Genomic DNA, 13,173 nt, shown 5'->3' on the forward strand with positions numbered 1-13,173 from the left:
TCAGCTATGTTTTGACTTGCATGCCATATCTCTGACTACCAGTGAAGCACCGACACCCGTGGAGTGGATTCTGAGCATACCAAGGGAGAGATGCCTTTGAAAGGACAGATGTTCCTGGGCTTAACCTGTCTCCTAACCTAACCACTACCCTCCTTCCATTGTATATTTGTTCTCGCTTTCTAAATAACTGTCCGGTGAAGCACAGAAAAATGTAACTGATGTGCAGCTGACCTCCAAGCCTCTAATCTTTGAGTGTGAGAGGGACTTAGAAAACTCCAGAGAGGAGTTGGTTTCTACGGTCATGGTAAATGGGTTTGGGCGAGGGGACACAGGGAACACACCCACATGTGTGTCCACATCAGGACTATTCTAGTTGTCTGGACTGGCTCAGCTTTCTTATGTAACAGCAGTGTATGGTCCTGGCGCACCAGGCGTGATGCGCTCGAGCCAGTTCAGCCACATTATCCAAAAATATACAGTCTATATTTACAGGGGAATATACACATATTTGATGTTCTTCTTAAAATTTCACTTTTGAAAAAGCAGTTTACTCCTGAATCTCAATGTGGGTGGTGGACGACAACCCATCCGTAATCTTTCGTGTTTAAAAAACCAACTTCTTGCTATTTTAATTTATTTTTAATTCTCAAGAACAAAAGCCTTCAAAAAACAATGTATTTTAAATATTCTTTCATATCACATTTTAAAAACAGTCATTTTAACTTCTGGGAGTGTTTGCACTTTTTGCCGTGGCTGCAGGGATGAATGGGTGATTGTTCGAGGGCCCTTGTGACAACTCTCCTGGGGCCCATCAATTCACAGAGTCTCCTGGAACATCAGGTCATGGCAAACCAGGCTCTGAAGCTGCAGCCGGGCCTCACTGTGCTCATTTTGCCACAGTTAGAGCTCAGGACCTCCAGGGCGCACAGCTGGGTTCCTTAAAAAAGCCCAGCTGAATGGTTTTAGAAACACTGCATCTCCTCTTACCCTGCACTTTCTCCCCACTCACTTTAAAATCTAGCACAGCACAGATATCAGATACTGTGTTTTTTACTTGATATGTTCATCTTTGCTTGCCAAAGCCCCTGGAAACCATATTAAAGTCTGCGTTCCATTATTTAACCAAAAGTTAAAGAATTTGTCCAACATTTCCATTATCCCCGCTCTCCTTCACTTTCCTCTTCTCTACAGCTCTATGTTTCTCTTCCCCACATGCTCACACACATCTTAATTTTCTCTTTTTCCCCCTCCAGCGCTGCTATCGTGTTGTATCAATTACAGCTGACCACCAGTCAGGTGGGTCTGTGGGACATTTAAGATCACGGAGGGGCAGCCAGCTCGCTCAGCGCCTCAAGCCTGCTCCCAGACTCCAGTCCCAGGCCCCGCTGAGGCCTTGTCCCAGGCAGGGCAGAGAGACACCTGGCCAAACCGCAGAAACACTTCCAGCTGCAGACTGCCTGATGCTCACCACAGAGGGAATCCAGACCAAAGGTGGAGGCGCTCACCAAGAACTACTGCACGACCAGAGACAGTTTTCTCAAATTTCCTATCCCAAACATTTGCTCATCTGGAGAGGTTCAGCAATGACAGACACGTCTCTAAGTTCCAGAGCAAACTTTTACATTGTCACCAAATGTTTTCACTGTGTCACAAAAAAGGTTATTTTCCCCCTCAACATGGGAAACAGAGCCCGGCAGCAGTCCTGTGAAACGGTGCTGCTTGGAGTGAAAGTGGGAGAGCGCAAGGGGTGAAAAGAAAAGGCTGAGAGAACAACAGCTCCCTTTTCTCTCCGACTAGTTGACATGAAAGGCCACATTATGTCTGAGATTAGAGGCAATTACACTGGGAGTGCGCTTTAAGACCTTTGTTTGCCAACATGACAGGAGGGAGCAGGGCGGTAATTTGATGAGGAGGCAGTGCGAGTGAGAAACTCTGCATGGCGAGCTCCCAGCGGACCGAGAGAGCCTACAAAGGCTTCTCTTTGCCATGGCAGTCGGGAGGAATATGAACATTTAGAGGAAGGATTTAGGATTCATTAAACTGCAGAGGTGTCTTTATCACAGTAGTCAGATTTATTGTGTGGCTACTGTTTCCTGAGTGACTTTACAGCCTCGAAGGAAATACTTTCATCTTTGCCTTTTGTTCTGGATGACGGCTTCAAAAGCGTAATTGAAATCTTTTGTTTCAGCATTTCTATTAATTCAAATAACACAATTGTGTGGCTTCATCCAAATGTCACAAAAACTGTAAACATATGATTCAGCCTGAACTTGCGGTCAAACAAAAGCTCCCCGCAAAAATCTTCAAGACGTGACATCTCCTTCATTCTGGCCGGGCGCATTGTTCTGAGCACACAGAGTTTTCAGGACAGGAAACGAGCAGCTTGTTCCAGCCGGACCGGCAGAATGGAGCACGTCTTTATTTGAGGGAAGTCATTCCGTTGATATATAAAACACCAAAGCAAGGTTTCCTTCCTCCTTGCTTTCCTGGTGCTATCCCCTTCAAAAGGACACGGTCCTTTATACTGGGCTCACATGCACACACGGGACCAGAAGAAAAACAAACAGAGGCCATTTAAATATCAACCAACCTGCCTCCTGTTTGAATGAAGGAGCGACCGCGCAGCTCGGCCCGCGCTCGGCCAGCATGTTACGTGCTCAGCCCTTTGAGCCATGCGGGGACCAAACTGGGGGAAGTCCGCAAAACAAAGCATTGTGCTGTTGATTTCTGCTGGTAGGCCAATACTGTGAAATGTAATACACTGTATGTGGTTGCCTCTTCACTACTATCCAAAATGTGTCTGTAGCACCGTTATAACAACTTTGTGTTCACACTAAATTACACAGCAACACATTCGGCAAGTTTGTCTTTTGTTGAAGAAAAAAAAGGGTATCGATGAAAAACATCCTCATATTCCTTGATGAAAGATATCATTAAGATGCTTTTATTATCATTTTCTCATAACACATTATTTAGAATACAGTAACCTCAATTCGAACAGAGAAAAGAAGTGTAACCAGTAAAGAGCAGAAGTATGAAGTAGTTCTTGTTAAATAAAGTGCAATGAATGTTAAGTGTTGTCTGTCACACATTTAAAGAATGTGCCTCCTATTAATACAAATAATAAAAAATGTCTGATGGGCAACTATGTACATAAGTAATAATAAGAATACCCACAGAAATAAAGGAGAAGATATAAAAACAGCACCAGGTATAGTATTAGCAGCCATTTATTTGAGTGTGATATGGAAACTCAGCCCTCCAATTGGCACCATTGTTGGTATCAACAACGTTCTAACAAAAATGTTGAAAACAATACCCACTTTCACCCTCCGCTGTCTTGTTCTCCTCGGCCAAATGTTCCCATAAGGGTGTGTGAAAGAGGAAGAGGACCACCTATTCAAGTGAAATCTTAGGAGTGATGGATGGGAGCTAGGTGAGGGGGAGCGGAGCAGCATGCACCCCAGGGAGGTGGATGATGAACAAGGAGGGACGGATGAAGGGAGCGAGGGGTGAGTTCACTAAATCCCCACTCACACCTCTCAGTGTGGGTGGAGGGGATGGAGACCTCCCATGCTGTCGGACTCAGAAATTCAATTGATTCATTCCTCCAAAGTTCTTTAAACTTTTGGCTGTTTTTCCTCAAATCTCTTACTTTCATCTAACTTGTTGCGGTTGATTAATATTCACTTACGAGGGGTAGTTAATATGTACAAATGAGTTACTTCACCTCGAACAGTTCCAGTGTAGACAAGTAGCTATTTGAATTATGTTTTTTCCAAATACTTCTGAGATGAAAGCAAGCAATACTTGAAGTGATGGAGTGCTGAGAAGATTTGTCAACACTCACATGAAACTATTGAAAGCAATTCCCAAACTTATATTATTTCCAGCTGCTTCATATTTTTCAAAATCTTGAAACATCCTGACAGTCGCAGTTATTCAAGTCATGAAGAGCTTTCAATGTTTAGAGATAGCTATTGGCTACTGTAGGCTACTCTGGTAGCTAGCCTCAAGCCTCACACTGCAGCCTCAAGCAGTAATCGTACATCTTTTTAGCTGAATACCTCCACCCGACTGACTCAAGTGACATCACACTCTAAAAAGCCCAACTTCAAATTTGTTGTCCTAACACATTTTTTAAAGTTGAGTCAACAAATGCCTTTGAAAGAAGTTGAACTAACTCAAAATGTCAATTTCATAAATAAAGAGTGGAATCCACTTAAAATGTTAAGTTGAGAAAACTTAATATAGTGGTTTGGGCATCTGCTGAGGTAACTAAGGCCACTGCGCATGTATGTGAGTAAACACACACACACATATATATACATATATATATACAAATACATATATAAATACATATATATATATGTAAATACATATATATACTACTTTAATCTTATATTTTAAATAATAAAATAATATAAAAATATTTTCTTTAGCCCCTATTTAAAATACATTGGTTTTTGATACCATTGTTTGTTTATTATATTTAGATATGGATTAGATTTGGAAGGATATTGTCCATTGTTTAATGGCAGATTTGCTCCAGTTCAGGGTTTGTCACTTATTGAATTAAAGGGAGCCTGTACCGTGAGAGCAAATGTTTCCCTGTATTTTGCTCAATTTATTTATTTAATTTAACAGACTATGAAGATTGAAATACTATAATACTAATGTGTAGGAGGTGACTCTTGTATGAAAGTGGTATATTTTAGTTTTAAAATCTGCATAAAATGTCTTTGACTTTTAAATTGTATTGTTACAGAATGGGAAGAAAAAAATGAAAATTTAAAAGAGGCGGTGAATATTTATTATAGTCTCTGTATGCTTGTTTTCTCAAGCAGCCCAGTTTCAAGGGAATGCCATTGTCCTTCTGTGTTGTATATATGTTCCATCATATACCATTGTGGCAGCGGGGTGTTAAGGCTCGGCTGCAGAGTGGGTGGAGCGGGGGTGTGGTTCAGGGAACGGTGTCTGATTGTCATCAGCTGGACTGATTGGTAATCAGATTGGTAATCAGTCCAGCTGATGACGATCTGTGTTGGTTATCTGAGTCTGTCTCCATAAAGGAGCTGGACAGACAGGAGATGAGAGGAGCGTGGAGAGCAGAGACACAGTCTGCTGTCGGAATAAACCTTATTACCGAATATCCCTCTGGCTACTTGTTGCTTATTGGTGCTGTAGGGGGGTGGAACCTACTCGTGACGGCTACACACGTGTCACAACCATGTTCCAAAGCTTGTTTCAGGACTTGATTTTGGATTCACAAAACAGAATTTTTTCTTTATGCAGCCATTTTGATTTTTAAGGATGTTGACCCTCTGCTGTCTATGTTCAAGTGTTGACACCTGGAATTCATATAGTTATGCAAACAAATGTTTAGTTATTGTTAATAAACATTTTGTGTTTGAAGAAGTTTGTTTTCTTTAACTGTTGACTTTTCCAAAGAAAACGGTGTACATTTTTAATTAATTTAAATGAAGGCAACGTTGCAAAGAATGTTGAGTGTACTCAAATAATGGGCAGTGAAATTTAGTAACAAAACATTTTAAGTTAAAAGTAAGTTCTCTCAACAAAACGTTTTAAGTTAAAAGTAAGTTCTCTCAACAAAAAATGTTAAGTGCTGTTGATGTATGTTTTTAATCTACAAGAACACACAATTTAAAGTTTCTCCAATTTAATATTTTAAGTGTTCGGAACTTAAGTACATGAGTAGATGTAACTATCAAATGCAATATTTTAAGTAGTGTTAACTTAAATACATAAGTACGTCTGAATAGTAATGTTACGTTTGACAAACTTAAGATATCACTTTGAGTGAACTTCTTATCATAAGTTGACACAACACATTAGCCCTTAGTTGAGTGAACTCAAAAAGGCTTTGCAGCTGGTTGCCTCACTTTTTTAAGTTGACTCAACTTTTTTTTTTTTAGAGTGCACTTGAGGCAATATCTCAAACTTTGCGCAGCCCCATCTGGAAACGCAAAAGGCTTTATGGAACTTATTTAAGATATAAGTACTACTCCTGAAGGTGCAGTTTAAGCCTTTTATGTATTGATGTTGCTCTAAAAATACATATTAATTGAACTTCATAGGCCATGAACATAACATATTGGAAATCTTCATTTAGATGGTGTTGTCTTTTAAGAAGTAGGAGAATAAAGAAAGAAACACATAATCTTTCAGTTTTTCTGAGGAAAAAAAAAAGAGACCATATTTGAAGATTATAAAAAAAAAAAAATTAACATTACAATTATTTGTCCCTGTATTGTGCATTGTTAACAGGTCACAGCGAACCTATTATTTAAATCCTGCAACAAAAGTACTCTCTTGTAATACTTTTTAAAATTTAACATATACCAGTATATTATTATGCTTGCATCTGGTTTATCAATCCAGATCTACCATGCACAGATTTATACCAGTGTTGATTAAATATTTCAAAACCTTTTCACACATGATGGGAGTCTGGGCTGACACAAACTGTAGTCGAACTGACAAAGAAGGATATGTGGTAAAGAAAATATGCCCCGAGGAGAGAAGATGCTGAAATAAATGTCTTTACTTTTTACAAGTAAATCCCAAAGTCAAATTTTAGGACACTAAATTCACGAAGAGGCAAATGGCTGTAGCCCTTGTGGTTTAGCGCCTGGTGTGTGGAGGAATTACTGCTGTAGTAGTTTGCCTTTAACTGTCAGGAAATGACCCATAATCTACAAGCGTTTGACTGCTGCAGCATTCCTGTGAAATGACACAAGTTGAGGTAGATTAGGGGTTGGGTAATTAGCTCATTAGTCAACATAAACACATGGCAGGACTCCCCCGTTTCTACACACCCTGCCCCCCTCTCGCCTGCACCACAGCTGGTGGCGAAAGTAAGTAAGTTCTCACAAATGTAAGCACACACACACACACACACACACACACATGCATAGCTGAGCGAACACATATACAGACATGCTTACTGCACCCAGACCACTTCATCATCAATCCAATTCCTTTCTTCTGGACTTTGTTTTTCCTCCATGTCATTTTTTTCGGGCTGCATCATCTCTTCTCTTCTGCTCCGCTCCAGACAAGCCACTCTTTCATATTGTAGCCCTGGGGGCTGAGGGCCAGCCACTTTTCACCAGCACCTCGCAGCTTATCAGAGCACTTTATCAGCCTGAGGGAAGGAGATGTGGGTTAAAGCTCTTTACTCTTCTGCTTCGCAGCTCAGAAAACCAGCAGGCTGTCAGCAAACAAGTATTTGTAAGCTGGGGCTCAGAAACGTGTGCCTTGTGACAAAGAGAAAGGCTTAAGGGGTCATGTGTTTCAGTGTGTGTTTAAGTGTGTGTATGTGCATGGGAAATACAGGACATCCTTTGTGCAGCAAGGTAAGCCGGTCCCCACACAGCCTCGCTTGTTGCTCGGGGGACAGATGCGTAACAACTGGAACCTGGACAGCCCTTCACACCTCCTAAATGCAGCAGGAGGCCTGATCTTTCCCTCCACCTCCACTCCTTGAGATCACCATAGTGCTCTCTTTCATCAAAGCATCACTAACTGTGTGAAATAGTTGGTGTTGAAATTCAGAACCCTTCTGAGTTTCACTTCCGCCACCTTGATAAAACCCAGCAGAGGGAATCTCGCCTTTTGGGTTTCGACTCGGTTTGAGCACCTTGACTTTCGGGCACAAGCCACGTTTCATGTTCCGAACAGGACTGGCTGTGTTGGCCTCCGTGCCATTGGAAACAGACAGCCTGGTTGATGGCGTTTAGTGATTGATATGAATGGCCATTTGTGCGGCTTTTCACTGTAAATAACTTGTTGCGAGGCCAGGCAACTCGGGGAGCATTGCACCTCGGTCACATGATGCCTGACGGAGTGGAGGTGGAGCGAGCTGACGGAGAGAGAAAGAGGGGGAAATGGATGAGTGAAGAGAGAGAAAATACTGTTCAAGACATCAATCATCTGTGGTTTGCTACTGAAGCCAATTGTTCGATTGGACGTTGTGTTTAGATACAGCCACTTAATCAGGAGACAAAGCAGCTGATGGATCCATCCATCATCGCCCTGAGACACAGCGATACATCACACATGAAACACACAGAGCTGTCCTCTCTGAATGTCCATTATGCAATGCGTTAAAGTGAGACGGATTCGACTTTGTGGGTGTGTACTTGACAGGTTGAGCAACTTCGAATTTCGCTTCAGGTGCAATGACGCCACGTTGGTTAATACAAATCGTATTCAGGGGTGGAAAGTTAACAAGCAGAAGCACAGTTCAGTTGTATTATCTGTGTATCATTGTTTATGAGATGGAAGCAGTGGAAAAGCAAAAATGTCCGGCATGATATTGATGTGCTTATTGCTTCACATTCCTTTTGTGGTTTTATCACTTACTACTTTTATGGTTGCAGGTTTATGTTTATAGAAAGAGAATAAGAAGAAGAGCATGCACAGCAAGAAAAAATACCAAACCAAGATTAAAAAGATTCATCCTGGATTTGCGTGGTACTGTGTCATAAAGACTTCACAATTTGATCTTGTGAGACATTTACGTGTGAAGCAAACCATTACAATGAATTTCACACAGATATAGTATCAATGGTGAATAATCCAATGTGCCAGCTGTTTGTTTTCATTTCCATTTCATCAATATTAAAAACAGTAAAAACAACAAACCGGCTGCGAGGGACACGACCATTGACAGTGATTGGTGAGGGAAGGTGCCACACCTTGCTCTTTGGCTGCGGGCCACGGCCTTATCAGGCCTGATGAATTACATTGACACCCAAGCTATCTTAATGACTCTGTCTATCTACCCATCTCCCCTCTCCTTCCTCTCCCTTTCCCCAGCCCTTGGCCTTGCTCCTGCATCCTCCCACAGTTCAAATATCCAGAGCTGATTTCTGTCACTACATGTGTGTGTGTGTGTGTTTGTCCTATTGGAGTTGGCCATTACTGAGCTGCCTTATGATTTGCGACCGTAAAAAGGTATTCTTTATTGACAGCCAGTGTCAGCAGTAGCTGATGACTCATGACAAGAGAGAAAGGTCATATGAGCTATGTCATGTTGTCGGAGAAACAAATATTCTAAGAATATAAGCACACCTGTTGTAACTTTAATAATACCATGATGGGAACAGACAAATTAAACACTGTAGTCTATTTGTAGAATATTAATTATTGTAGCACCTTTTCTTGCTCATGAATAAAAATGGCACCCCGGTGGTTTGTTACTACGTTTGGCGTGTGTTGAAATGAGGTGTGTTGCCACCATGAAAGGTTAAATAGACACCGCAGAGTGAGTAAGTATCTCGCTGTGTGACCTGATCCTCGGTGGTGAGCAGTTGGCATCCTGGAGTCTCATTTCCTGGTTTTTAAGAGGGCATCCTTCCTTCTTTGACTCCAACTTCCTCTGCTCTGTAACACCCATTGTGCAATGCATTGCTTCGCAGGTTCCCCCGCTGCATATTAGAGGGTGCTTCAAGTGGCCCTTGGACTTCGGCTTTAATTTGTTCAGGACAAATGGCCACTGACTGCAGTTGTTCTCACCACCTGTCCTGAGACACTTCAGGCTGAGGGCCGTCACTGACCGTGGCTTTAGAGGACATATCTCACATGTCGTCATCAGTCAGTGGAAACGTGTGACCTTATTAGAAAGGTTTGTTGATGTTTACTCTTTCTTTTCTCCTCCAAATTGACCAAAATGCAAAAAGACTTACGAGCAGACCAAGGCTGCTTTGGTGAACACAAATATTATTTCACTGATTGTCACAAGGGCAAACATGTTGTTTGAGGAATTAGAAATCAAATGATAACAAAAGCAACTTTAAGTAATGTCCTACTTTCACTTGGCATAAGTATAGTTTTAGCACCACGTGTCTAGAAGTGGGAAGTATAGAAGGACATTTGTCGTACATGAAAAAAATGTGTTGTTCCCTTATGTTTCAGTATATTGTCCTTATTTGAAACGTTTTGGGTCTACACTCATTTTTGACATTCTACTTTTAAAAAGGTCAGATCAAATCTGTTGCAGGACATTGAATCAAGTTGTCTTATATTCAGTCCAAATGTTATTTGACTTAAAACAAGTCCTGCATTTACATTTTTAAGTGTGAGTATCTCAAAGTGGCAGAACATATCATGTCATTTGATTTATTTGGCAATATTTGATGGTGAAAGATCATTTTAAAATGACAAAAGAGGCCCCACTACAAACCATGTCTTTACATGTACATATTTGTACAACAATCAGCAGAGAAACACACAAAAAGTATTTTTATTTTTTATTCAAGCTTGTCAAAAATGTATGTGATAATGCCTCATATTTATAGTATCCAAAAATGACTGGTTTGACTGAAGAACCCAATACTAGCTATAATTCATGTGGACATGTTTTGCGGTGTACAGTCAAATTGCATATCCAATAACAGCCTCCTTGCTGTCATTAGCTGAAAGCGAGACACTTGTTTGAGACGGTAACCGGCAGGCCAGGCTGGGAACTTCATTCCACTGCTCTAATATTTCTACCCACAATTGAACCTCAAACCCAGTCTACTATTGGCTGTCTCACATGAACACCAATTAGGCGTGATGTAGCACAGAAATAAAGGCCGATGCACTTTGCTATGAGGACCATTTGTTTTTTCTTCTCTTCAACCTGAGAGCGGATAACTGGTGTGCGGTCCAAGTATTCTGGTCGTAATAGTAGCTCAGTGTTCCGGGAACTCCGGGATAAAAAGTGAAAAAAACAAGGCGGTAAGGTTTTCTGGGTAATAACTCCATCTTTTTGCATTGCAGTACAAGAGGGAGGAGGAGTGTCTTTCTCACTCTCCTTTTTTTCACTTTTTTTTTGTTCTGGCAGGTTCCATAGCCTCCTGTCCGTGGAAAGCATACGCTGCACATTCTGCAGACAAGGGTCTTCAGGGAGGAAATAGAAAGGAAATTGTGCAGAAAGAGTAAAAAAAATCCGTCTCTCCTTCTCTCTCTTTCTGCCTCTCTGTGGCTCACTTCACACAAAGAATGACTCCTTGTTTTCAGTTTACTTTTAATTACTTATATGTATCCCCCAAGAGGCAAGTTAAGAGAAAAACAACATATATTGTAATTCACACACGAATCCCACACAATACATTGTTCACAGGCCAGTTTCATATTCTAAAACAACAAATGGTTCAATGCTAAAGTGTTCTGGTTTTCTTCAGTGTAAAACTACATCAGGACTCAGTGCCAAGTGTCAGTTTCCCTTGACTTCTCCAACAAGATAACATACCATTAACACTCTCTGGCCTGGTGTTAATGCATGATCAGAGTTTTAAATGTAATACAATGCAAATTCAGCGAGACTAGATCTCTGACCTTCCGCTAACACGTCGAAAAAGGATGTCGATTTTCTTTGTAATCCCAGGTTTCGGCAAGAATGTTCAGGACAAATATGATGAAGAGGAACTGGAAACTTCAGCAACTTTTCAAGCTCTTGGCAGATTGTAACCTCTACCCCCATGACACGAATAATGGCAAGGCTCATCTTGCACACCCAGTTTGTCACTTTTACATTTCCGGGAGGGCGGCGTGAGTCTGTACGCATCTGTGCATGTGAAGAGGCAAACATGTGCGTATTCCTGTGTGCATTTCAGTCAGTGTTTTGTTGCAAAGAGAGGAAGAGAGAAAGAGAGAGAGAGAGAGAGAGAGAGAGAGAGAGAGTTTAGGGGCTGAGGTTTCAGATGAGGAGTTTATAAATCATCTCAGGGGAGCTCATTTGTGCCGGGTGGTCACAATTTTGGAGTTGGTAACTAACCTCTACCACATGCTGTCACCTGTGTGTGAAGTTACGATGCGGCTTTATCAGGACGGCACCGTGGCCATCCAACAGGTGGTGCTGTCTTTAAGAAAAAAACACAGCAGTTGCCCAGGTAACAAACCTGTGTAACAAAGTTCTCCCCTCCTCCCACCACAGCAACATTTTCCTCCTACTGTATATTACATTCTTACCTTTTTCATATTGAAATATTAAATGCATATTTTCTTATCAAAACACAATCAATGCATTTACAGTGATAGAGGACCTCTTGCCTCTGTCTGTGATGAATGGACTCGAAGCAGATGCATCTGCCAATCAGCCCGAGATGAATTTAGGTCACTTCCTTTAATGCCATGCCGAACTAGAAATAGCTCTACGGCCCAACAATCCGCTTGTAATCAAATACTGCTGATGAGGTTTCAGAAAAGGTTACACACTTTCTGTTGGTCACATAAGAGTGTGCCACACTGACAAGATACATATGTTTTAAAGTCAGTTGTAAGTTAACAGTGGGACTACTATGAAGTTAAAAGGTTGTCACCATGGGTCTAAGGTTAATAAAGCAAAGACAGAGGGTAAGAAACTTCAAAGAAACTTCTAAGTAGTTTTGGCAGTGGGGTGCCTTGCCACAAAAGACCATGTTTGGGATTGAATGAAAAGGAACATGTCACCGAAGGGAAATGTGTTCAGGCATGTTCAATGTATCAAAAGAAAAGAACTGATAAATAAAAGGAGGACGTAAAGGTTGTAAACTTCACAGCCGGAGCCGAGGAGGAAAGAGACCCCTGCCGTCTGTGATTATTTAAACACAAAGCCTCCTTCAGTTTCTGTAGCAGGCTGCATCCTAATAACCAAATCACACAAACACACACTCATACACACACATCCACAGAGAACCTGGTGCCTAATGACTGAATCGCCTCTGACTCAATGTGAGAGTTAAACGGTGTTGTTCAAGATTATGTTGCCTTTGATTATGTCTGATCAATGTTGTTTTGAACAAACATGCATTGAAAGACAGCCCACAAAATACCGTGTGTCATCTACAGATACAAATGTGTAAGCAGTCCCTTTTAAACACGTTTGTGTTAAACGCGCTCTTTGAAACAAATTACACAAGTGTTTTAATTATTACAGTAATAATCTTATTGTGTTGATATGCAGAGCAATACAAAAACAATCTTATTGTGTACATGTTTGTTGATCTTAAGACACAGTCTATCTCATCGAAACATTGCTCTGTACAGCATTATTATGGTGTTGGAAAACCCCAGTGGGTGCCTTTAAATGTAGCTCTTAGCTTTCAAATTGAAACTTTGTATATTCATTTACGCTGAGATCAGAAGGGGAAACTTAATTGGACCATGTTGCTTCACGGAAAC

This window comes from Pseudoliparis swirei, chromosome 8, assembly GCF_029220125.1.
Source record: "Pseudoliparis swirei isolate HS2019 ecotype Mariana Trench chromosome 8, NWPU_hadal_v1, whole genome shotgun sequence".
NCBI lineage: Eukaryota > Metazoa > Chordata > Actinopteri > Perciformes > Liparidae > Pseudoliparis > Pseudoliparis swirei.